The sequence below is a fragment of the Miscanthus floridulus genome, chromosome 12, assembly GCF_019320115.1.
Source record: "Miscanthus floridulus cultivar M001 chromosome 12, ASM1932011v1, whole genome shotgun sequence".
In the NCBI taxonomy this organism is placed as follows: domain Eukaryota; kingdom Viridiplantae; phylum Streptophyta; class Magnoliopsida; order Poales; family Poaceae; genus Miscanthus; species Miscanthus floridulus.
This window is the reverse complement of record NC_089591.1, coordinates 12,667,103-12,678,440: the sequence shown is the minus strand read 5'-3', so window position 1 is coordinate 12,678,440 and position 11,338 is coordinate 12,667,103.

Genomic DNA, 11,338 nt, shown 5'->3' with positions numbered 1-11,338 from the left:
ATACCGGCAGGCGGTCTGCATGCCCCTCCGACGGCACTGGCCTGTCCAGGTGCGGCGGCAACCGAGCTCCACCCCGCGCGGCACCGCGGCCACTGGAGTCACCCTGCTGGAGTTGCCCTCACGTGCATCAGACCACTGGAGTTAGACCTCTTTCTAGGCTTCACGCGTTGGGTCATCAGAGCCGGTGCATCTCTTGGTGTCGGTGCTGCACGGGCTGATGCTCGGAGCTGCCGCACCTCCCACTCGATGCGGGTGAACATGGCATCACTGGATATGCGGGTGAAAACTGAGGACATGGTGCAACAGACTCTTGGAAGCACGCCACCGCAGCGCCGCAACCTTCCAGAGTTGTAGTTATCCGGCCGCCCCAGCCATCTCTGATTTGTTTGTGGTTCTTGGAACAGATAAGCTAGACTGTGTGAGACGAGCCCATATTACATACAAAATAATATATTGAAACACCGAATGTTTTCATGAATTGACCGGCTATAGCTGGGTGATTAAAATCCAATCCTCTTATAAAAAAGTCTAATCCTAAAACGAATTGAAATGCCTAATGTGATCATTCTAAACCTTCGGTACACATACGAGTCAGACACAGTACAAAATTTAATATTACAAGATGTATTAGAATACAGATACAATCGCTGTATAAATCTCTAAGCTTTAATTAAGTTGTTCTCGTGGCCACATAGTAATTTGTACGTTCAGTTGCAACACATGACACGTTTGCTAGTTTGTACAAAGTTGGAGGTTCTATATAAGGTTTTTTTTGGGGGTGGGGGTGGGGGAGGGCATGAGTAAAAGTTGGTAGTCCGATGATTTACTTCAAGAGGAATTATTAAACTTTTCTTGTGAAAATAGAGATATTCCTTTTAGAGCCTGTTTGAATCCCATAAAGAAATCGATATCTAGAAAGTGATTTTCATTTCATTATTAAATTACTTTCTAATTCCTCTCAATTTTTCTAGGAACCAAACAAGGCCTTATATATATTTTTTTTTGTCATTTTGAGATATTCGACTAGCAGAAATCTACACTAGTCAATAGTTTTGCACACATGAATTTGCTGAAACTACAAAATGGCATCATTCGGTATGCCAAAATATTGCTCCTTTAATTGCATCACCTTCCAAATTCACACTAAACTGACTCAAGCACATTGACACCACTGGTTTGAGGGTAGACAAGAATTGATCGCAACCAGTCATTTCAAATTCACGAGATAACGTTGCAACCCACCATATATTGCCTATTGTGCCAATTTACAGGACTTGCAACAAGGAATACGTCAAAAGGTACTTGGCTCAAACAGTCTTTACACCTTCTATAAATTGGGTACCACCACCAAAGTACATTTCGAACCAACCAAAGATCATTGATCATTGCTTGCAAGGCCCAATTTTTTTTATTTTTAGCTCTTTTTGAAAAAAATTCACAAATATGTCCCTAGATGTATGATTTCAAAATCTACACCTTTAGCTCGGCGCCATCGTTGCTGGTGTCGAGCTTACACGTCTCGACACCATCGCTGCTGGCGTCGAGGTCTTGGGCTCGACGTAGACGTGACAGTGACTTGGCAGGTAGCTCGGCGTCGTAGATCCTGGCGCCGAGCTTGGCGCCGTAGATCCTAGCGCCGAGGTGGTGTTTTAACCGGCCCCCAACCTTCCTGCCCGAGCCTTCTTCCTCTTCTTTCTCCTCCGTCTCGGGTTTTTTCTCTCCCCACTTCGCCCTACCTCACGAATCGGCATATTGGACCTTGGAAATTTTGATTTGATCTGTAGATCTTCGAGAGCAAGGTATCCTCGCTCCCCTCCTAGTTTTTTTCGCATCGATTCGATATATATTAGTTTGATTTTTCAACCTAAGAATCGTCATTACTTAGGGTTTCATGTAATTTTTAATTTTTGTATTATACAACCGTAGGATGCCAAGGCGTGGAAAAGCTAGCAAACCAAGGTAACCTCAGCGCATGTTGTTATGTTATGGGTTCATTGTTGTGCATCAAATGGGAAACCCTAGGTTTAGTGTTTAATGTTAATTGCTTTCGGTTATTAGAACGAAATTGGTTGAATTGTAGTTATGGCCGGATGACCGAAAATATCTTCGACCCATTGCCTCTGCCTAGTGGTGTTCCAGTGCCCACATGCTTTTGCGGCGATCTTTGCAAGGTAGCTAAGTCCGATGAAGATGACACGTATAGGCAGAGATATTGGATGTGTTTCAATTTTACATTTGAGCCTACACTTCGTCAGCGCCGCATTAACAAGATGGTGAGGAATTGTTGCTTGTGTTATATGACATCTTGCATGATTTTTTTGTTTTGTAACAATTGCATTTTTTGCAGACCCCTCTACTGCTCTGTGATTTTGAGCAGTGGATCGACACTGAGATCAAGCCTAAAGACAAGGAATGGATGCAGAAACTGTTGCGGTGGGAGGCAGAGGATAAGGAGATGATGGAGAAGAGACGCGAAGAGGAGGCTGCAAAAATGGAGCACAAGGAAGAGGAGGAAAGGAAGCGTGTTGCTGCGTACAGGGAGGAGAGGGAGAAGAAGCTTGAGCGTGCACGTCGAGCGAAAATAGCGATGGAGGAGAATCCCGATGCCCCGAGGATGGGAAAGTGGCCTCATTGCACTCAGTAGTCTCCATGACTTGCTAGTTCTATGGTTTATTCATAAACAATATTTTCTACTGTTGACACGTACTTCTAGTATTATTGTGTTGTTTAATGTGGCATAGTATTGGACTTTTCATTATATAGTTGTTTTCATTATTTGTGGTCATAATATTCAGTATAATGTTGTGGACGTAGTGAAATATGATCACGTGCTGCAAACACAACCTAATAAAGTAGGGCATTATATAATTCAACACACAAAACACATGGAATGGCATGTGAGAACATGTACCGAACTAGGGTACATAGTTCCTTCGACTAAACCTAACATGTCTTAGGTAATTAAACCAAACAACAAACACATGGATGTGTCATATGAATAACACAGGGTTGTCCTAATAGTGTGGCCACATAGCAAATTATGTTGCACCTTCTTCACAGTAGCCTCCCATTGTTGGTGGTGGTGGTGGTGGCTAGGGTGACGGCGGAGGCCCCTTGTTCTTGTGGTTAGGGCAGGTGCAATATGGATCATTGCAGAGTGCCTCGTGTGAATCGGAACCATTGTTGTTGTCATCCTGATCATCGTCCTTGTAACCGCTGCTAACTTCCTTTCTAGATCGAAGATACGGTCCTACAGGTAGTAGATGTACTCTGCATGCGGATAAATAGGTCGAGGATCGACCCACCTAGTGAACCCACAGTTTTCTTCGGCCAAGAAAGACTGCAATAAGTATGTCATGTAAGTTGTATAGAAGAGGAACATATTGAAGAAATAAATAGTAATAGCAATTACCCATGCTCGCGGGTATTTGAAGAAACGACGACCTCCATCTATTCCCTCGGTGAACATCTGCACTAGGCAGTCCTCACCATGCATGCATTTTGGCCACTCTTCTTTCCATTCATCGTATCCTCTCAGTGGTGCCTTTTTGGTGAAATCACTTTTTCTCTTAACTGGAAACCTCTCACAAAGAGCTTCCTCAAAGAAATTAGGACCAAGAGAACTCTCCCACACAATAGTAGTTCCCTTCCCCTTTCCTCTTCCTTTGGACAACCCTCCAGACATTGGTACTACAATGAAAGAAAATACTAGTTGGGAAGTAAGTAGCAATGCATCCAGCATTGCGTATATATAGGCAGAGGCAGGTTTAGTTGCCATTTCAATGTGTTATAACTAGTCACAAGAAGCCTAATTAGTTTCACTGAAGAGCCTATTTCAATGCACACTGAAAAAGCCTAGATTCGTTTCCTGAAAATTCTATTCGTCATTAACATGATAAATCACTGAAAAGCCTAGATGCTATAAGTGTACTATGTAAGTGAAGTGATAAATCGTAGCTGTCATTGTACTCCTCGTCCTTGTAACTGAAAAGTCTATTTTTATTGTGTAAAAAGCCTAGATTCGTTCGCTGTTACTGAAAAGCCTAGATGCTATAGGTGTACTATGTAAGTGAAGTGATAAATCGCTGCTGTCATCGTACTCCTCGTCCTTGTAACTGAAAAGTCTATTTTCATTGTCTGAAAAGCCTAGATTCATTCACTGTTAATGAAAAGCCTAGATTCATCTGCAAAATATCTATACGATACGATTGGACTATACATGTTCTAATGAATTTACATTTAATCTATGTACTATATTTATGCCTTTTTAGCAGTGTAGTATAATTAATGATTCATGGAAAAAATTCGCAAGAGTTTCCCTTGTTTCAAGAGCATCCACAATTACAAACAGAGACATCATTATATAATACAAACATTTAATCGTCCAAAGAGCACAATACAACCACATGGAACATCACAATCAACATAACATATCCTGCATAGTCCATAATATCCATACAGTCCCAAATAGTTATAGGAAAGTAACTACAAAATCTATAATAGTACATACTAACATCTACCACAAACCCTCACTGCCTCCTAGTCTTACCCTTACCCTTGTGACCAAGAGCGCTGGTACCTAGAGCGTAAGGGTCAGGTGAACGGTGTCGTCTAGTGCCTAGAGGCTGTGTAGGCTGAATCGAGGGATCGTCCTGGAGTTGAGAGGGGCCAAGCTCCTCGTGCCTCTAGTCCACGTCATCGTTGTCCTCATCCCCTGTCCTCGTCCTCATCCTCGTCCCCTGTAAGTGCTTGGCTAGAGGAACCTAAGCCTCCTCTGCCTACGGAAGGAACGTACACGTCTTGTGTCGTGTCTATCCTGCAACCACAACGAGCAGCAGCACGGCGTAGCCAACGTGACAGCCTCTGTTGTACAAAATTATGTTAACTGAAAGAATATAACGTATTAATAATATGTTTGAAAGAATATTTTGAATCTTACATCTACGAAGCTACGTGTGTCGTCGTCCCTGACTCTCGGACGAAAGCGCTCAATGTCTTCAACGGAGCATTTGAGGGTATTGCCCTACAACAAAGTTCTCAGTAATAATACTTCTGAACAGATAGCAATAGGTTTTGTTTTCCTTTGTACAAGAATCTAACGTATTATAAGGATGCTATGGCTCGAAGGTGGCACTAACTAAAATAGATACCTCTAACACATAATGTATTGGCATGCAACTTAATATAGAAAAATAAGGCAATTGACTTACCACTCTGTCCAAGATTGGTCCTGCCTCCAGCTGCCTTCCTACACGAGTAGATTGGTCGTACGTCGTGTCTTCATCGTTGGAGGACTCGATGTCGGCATAGTCATCTTCTATCCATTGTAGCCTCAGACTGCAACATGTCGCATGTTGGTACCTAGCTTGGTACCGCCTGAACTCACGGTTCGTGTGCGGCTTGTTGTTCTCGTCCATGTTGTCGTGCATCTGCTCCCATTGCTCAATGTAGTACTGGTGGTGCTTCTCTTAGTCAAAAATCTTTCTATTCTTCTGATGATCCAACCTATACGTATGTCATCCTTACTTGAATCCATGTACATGTCACCATATTAATGGAAATGGACCACCACGAGACATTTGAAATAGCAAAACACTTACTTGTGTAAATCAACGTCAGTCGAGAACGAAGCCATTGGCCAAAGCTGTCTCACTCCAAATTGGTGTGCCACTCTATCTGGCTGGTGGAACTCGACAGCAGAGAAACATATTAGAGGGCACCTCATCCTATAGAAGTCATCGTCGCACCCACACATGTTGCTCAAATAAAAAGGAAGTGCCCCCTCTCCATTGTACGGCTCCCACGACACCTACAACATGTCCAAACAAGATGTTAGATGGTATACTAAACCATTTTAAACCAGCATGGGAAATAAAATTTACTTACACTAGACGTTGTGAGCGTGTCTAGCTCATTTGTGAACTCAATGTACGCCCGCTGTAACCTCACGTGCGGAACCCTAACCTGGTCCCAAAGGTACGCCCACATCGGCTGCCGACGTGGAGGCTGACCTAGGAACCACTCATGACAAGCCAGAACCTCGGGATGGCCAACTGGTAGATGAGCCCACATCCACAACTAAAGCAGGTACACGCATCCACCAAGTGACGTTGTGGACAAAGTCCGACGACACCCCTCGCAAAGCTACCGGTAAAGAAAACCCAAGACTGTAGAGCCACAGCTATACTGACCCGCCTGGTCCCAGTCACTGAGGTAGTGGACCCACATCCACGACGTAGTGTCACCCATGGCATTGGGGAAGAGAACACAAGCAAATAGGTGTAGGATCCATGCCCTGTAGTAGTACCCAACTATCTCCTCATCTACCTCCTTGGGGCACTGTGCGAACTCTTGTCGGAGCCAGGAGATTAGAACTCTAGAAGTGTGAGCCCCTTGCTCGCCAACCTCATGCCCAAGGAAGGCCTCTACTCGTGCTCTCCAGCCTTCTGACCTACACTGCCCAGTGACTGCATTGTCGTGAATCCTCGGGCCTAGCATCTTCTGATAGTCCTAGAACGTGACTGTCATCTCTCCGAAAGGTAAGTGGAAGCTGTGAGTCTCCGGCCACCACCTACATTTTAGACAAAGCATATTACATGTCAAAAAGGCAAGCACATGAACAAATGGCCATGAATGGAGGCAATGATTGAAGATAATACCTGTCAACCAACGCAGTTATGGCCACTGAGTTGAACTTGGGCAACCCACGACGAACCTAAAAAGACATGACATCTAGGCTAGCTCTTTGCAGGAAAGGAGTGTACCTATTGTCATACTGCATGTCCAAGAACCCATTGTGGGTTCTAGGATGAAGGAGCGGAAGGTCCAACATGGAATAAAACATAGTTTCCCGTTACTTCACGAACACATGTAGACTCACAAAAATTTGAACAAAACGTATAGATTATTACCTACCCCTCTGCTATGAGACGTCCTCGGTGGGTCCCCTCGTATGTTGGGTCGAGCAGGTCGAATTACGCCATCCTACAAAAAAAGTCAATGAAATAGAAATTCAATATACAATGAAACATGAACTTAGAAATGTACAAGTAATTGACATAATTACATGCATAAATTGAGACATGCATAATTAATTAAATGAATACGACAAATATAAAATAATAAAAACAATCAATAGTCGCACCTCACTAATCTACTAATGTCAAGTGCGTGAATTATGGCCTAGTCTACCACACTTGCCGCACTCATACTGCTCGGGGTCAGTAAGAAATGGGGTTCCTCTCCCATGCCTCGTTCTTCTAGGTATCTGATCCATAACCATCATGTGCCTCGTCCTCTTCCTTGATCCACGCTTGTTCCAACGGTAAGCTGGATCCACAATGTACTTTGGCCCATCATATGGAGGCCACTCTCTAGGGTCCCAGAAAGGCACGAAGCGGGGGCTCCATGTGTGCACAAGCGTGTCGACACTGAACTCGTGAGGTATCCTGCTCTCGATATTATAGTTGCGATGCCTTGCTGCTGCCACCAAATGGGAACATACAAAGTGGTACTACCTTGGTTTACCACAAGTGCATGTGAAATCTTGGAGGATAACCACATGCATCCTCGACTCTCGAACCTCGCCGTCGGACGTTGTACCGCCCCTATGCTTGACCTGATAAGTCCCTATGGCATGGTCAAAGCATGTAACCTCATGTGTGCCAGCCCTTTTATTTGCCTTCTCTAGGTGTGCCTTTGGTTTCGAAGCCCATATCTCTCCATCACTCTGCAACTTCAATGCATGGGCGTGTCTATCGTTGAACTAGGCAACAAGCTTGTAGAAGGTGAATTGAACGATTGCATTTATGGGCATACCACGTATCCCCAATAGCAACTTATTGAATGACTCCGCTATGTTGCTGCACTGAAACTTGTACCTCCATCCACCGACGTCGTGAGCTCTTGTCCATTTCTCCAAATCTCTTATCAAACCTGTGAGCCATTGTCTACCTTCTGCATTTGATGTGGTTCTGACCTGCTCCAACTTTTTCTAAAAGTACTTGTCCTCAAGCTATCGAGCAGCCTCCTAGAACAGATCAAAGTTATCCTTCACACCATCCTTCCAGAGTAGATTCTTAGCAAGGTGCCGAGTACACCAACGATGGTGCAAAGGTGCATACCCCTCTATCTGCTCTCACATGGCATTAAGTATGCCCTGGTGCCTATCAGATATGATGCCAACCTCCCTGTCAGGCCCAACCACATGTATCCGGACTAGCCTCAAGAACCATCCCCAACTGTCATTGTTCTCCTTCTCAACCAAAGCAAATGCCAAAGGAACCAACTTGTTGTTCGCGTCACAGGATATGACTATAAGAAGTGTGCCCTAGTATTTGCCAATCAAGAACGTACCATCAATGGAGAAGACAGGACGACAGTGCCTAAAGGCCTCGACACACTGAGGGAAGTACTAGAAAGCACGGAAGAATATCTGCCTCCCATCCTTCCATGCATTTAGTTTTGGGATGTACTCATAATGCATGCCTGGATTCACCGCTTTGATTGCATTGAAAAGTACTAGCAGCTGCTCGTACCCATCCTCCCAGTCCCCATATAGCATCTTCCACGCTCACTGCTTAACCCTCCAAGCTTTACCATAAGTTATCACATAACCTCCATACAACACCTCAATGGTCCTGATAATTGTCCTAACCTTCATGTTGGGTTCTCCCTGCAATATTCCCATCAATCGCTTGGCAATGAGGGTAGATGTCAACTGCCGATGCTTCAGTGTCAGCTCATGGTCAGCACAACTGTGTGGCCCAACAACTTTTGTGATCTTCCACTTTCCGGTGACCTTTTGCTTCCTTGCACAGACCCTCCATGGGCAGCATTTCTTGTCACACACAACTATGTAGTGGCGCTCCGCATATGAATGCAAGACCATGTAAGGTCTCTTTCGTATCACTACAAACGCCTGCAACCACCTCTTCAATATAGGGAGGTCCTTGAATACCCTCCCATTCTCAATTACCATGTTAGGGCCGTCCTTAGGAGCTTCTAGGAGCACATCATCACTTCCTTCTGCACACGCCTGATCAGAATGAGCAAGATCACTGAACTCGTAAACCCTTAGATCACGGTGGCTGGGAAAGATACGCCTCAGCATCTCAACATCACTCTCTGTCAGCTCTCCAACAAGACGATCATCATTAGAATCAAGAGCCCTTGCCATCTCATAGGCTCCGAATCATTCATAATTTCAACACCATTGGAGCCACGGAATCTATCTCCACAGAGCACTTGCGCAGCAACAGTGGGCACATCCACATTGTCTAGAATGTATACTGCAACATAAGTACAAAAATGAGGAAAGAATAAAAAATTGGATGTAAGGAATGGGGTAAGCTCCCAATAACCATGCAGATAAGACACTTACTCGAAAGATTCTGTGTCAAAGGGATCTCATGAGGAGGATCTACCACAACATCATGAGTCTGACATGCATCTCCAACTAGCATATTGGGAGCAGATTGAGCATCGGGAGCCATAGGTGCAACCTCTGCATCCATGTCAGGTTTCGGGACGGGAGGGTCGAAGTGTGTCTGTTGGCCCATTGGTGGGGAAACCCCATGAGGGATGGGATCAACTAACACCCGACGCACAACCACATCCAAACTTTAGAACTGACACTTCATAGCTAATCTCACATAGTTCTCCCACTGGTCTACACACCCGATTGGGATCATCTTCCTAAGGATGTTGGGAGGGGAACCTAGGTGAAGTACACCCTCCACTGCGATGCCATCGTCATAATCAGCTCCATGGCAATGTAGCTCCTCCCGAGCCCTTGCAACCAACTCACTAAACGATGGCTTCTCATTGAATAACATAGTCACGCTTTGCATCTCAACAAACACAACATATCTATAGCGATCTCTTTCCACGGTGCCTCCATGATATATGCTCACTAGATTGTCCATCTAGTTCAAACACGTAACAAAACGCATGTTCTTTAGTCCAAATTAGATGATAGATAGTACCTAACAAGTACTTTCTAACTACAAACTAAGTAAATAAGATAATAACTACGTATATATATACAGTAGTACTCACTAAATAGCTGGATCCTATTTAGTTAACTAAATATATAACTACCTATCTAAGTAGCTATCTAACTATATATATGTACCTATGTATCTATATTTCTATCTATCTACATATCTATCTCACTAGATCACTAACTAAATCAACTACCTAAGTCATCACATTAACTAGTAAATAACAAATGCTAAAACTACTACACTACAATTAAATCTAACTAAGTACGTACATTGCATATTCACAAATTTTACCTGTCCGATAACGGAGTCGCGGACGTCGATGGAGTCGCAGCGGACGCCGGGATCAATGGCCCTAGGACGGAGTAGCAGTGGACGACAGGCGTGGGTGAGGCCGACGAGCCGGGCCGGCGGTGGTGCGGCCGGGCGCTGCAAGGGCCGGGGCGGTGGCTCAGCCGGTGACGGCAGTGGTGCGCGGCGAGCGTGGGATGGCTGGCGCTCAGCGCGGCGAGGCTAGCACGGCGGGCGAGGCCGGGTGTGGGTGGCACGGCACGGGCACGGCACGGCGGGCACCTGCGCGGGCGGCACGGCGGGCGTGGTCGTGGGTGGCACGGCGGGCGAGGCCGGGCGCGGGCGGCGGCGGCGGTGCACTGGTTCAGGGCGAGAGAGAGAGAGAGGAAGAGAGGAAGGAAGGAAGGGCCCATACCTAAGATAGGCAACACGCCAACAACCACGGCGCCAATATCTACGGCGCCAAATTTGACGCCACGAAAGTGATTTTCATAAAGAGATATTCCTTTTAAAGCCTGTTTGAATCCGATAAAGAAACCGATATCTAGAAAGTGATTTTCATTTCATTATTAAATTACTTTCTAATTCCTCTCGATTTTTCTGGGAACCAAACAAGGCCTTATATTTTTTTTGTCATTTTGAGATATTCGATTAGCAGAAATCTACACTAGTCAATAGTTTTGCACACATGAATTTGCTGAAACTACAAAATGGCATCATTCGGTATGCCAAAATATTGCTCCTTTAATTGCATCACCTTCCAAATTCACAGTAAACTGACTCAAGCGCATTGACACCACTGGTGTGAGGGTAGACAAGAATTGATCGCAACCTGTCATTTCAAATTCACGAGATAACGTTGCAACCCACCATATATTGCCTATTGTGCCAATTTACAGGACTTGCAACAAGGAATACGTCAAAAGGTACTTCGCTCAAACAGTCTTTACACCTTCTATAAATTGGGTACCACCACGAAAGTACATTTCGAACCAACCAAAGATCATTGCTAGCAAGGAGCTCCGTATAGCAGGTACGCCCAG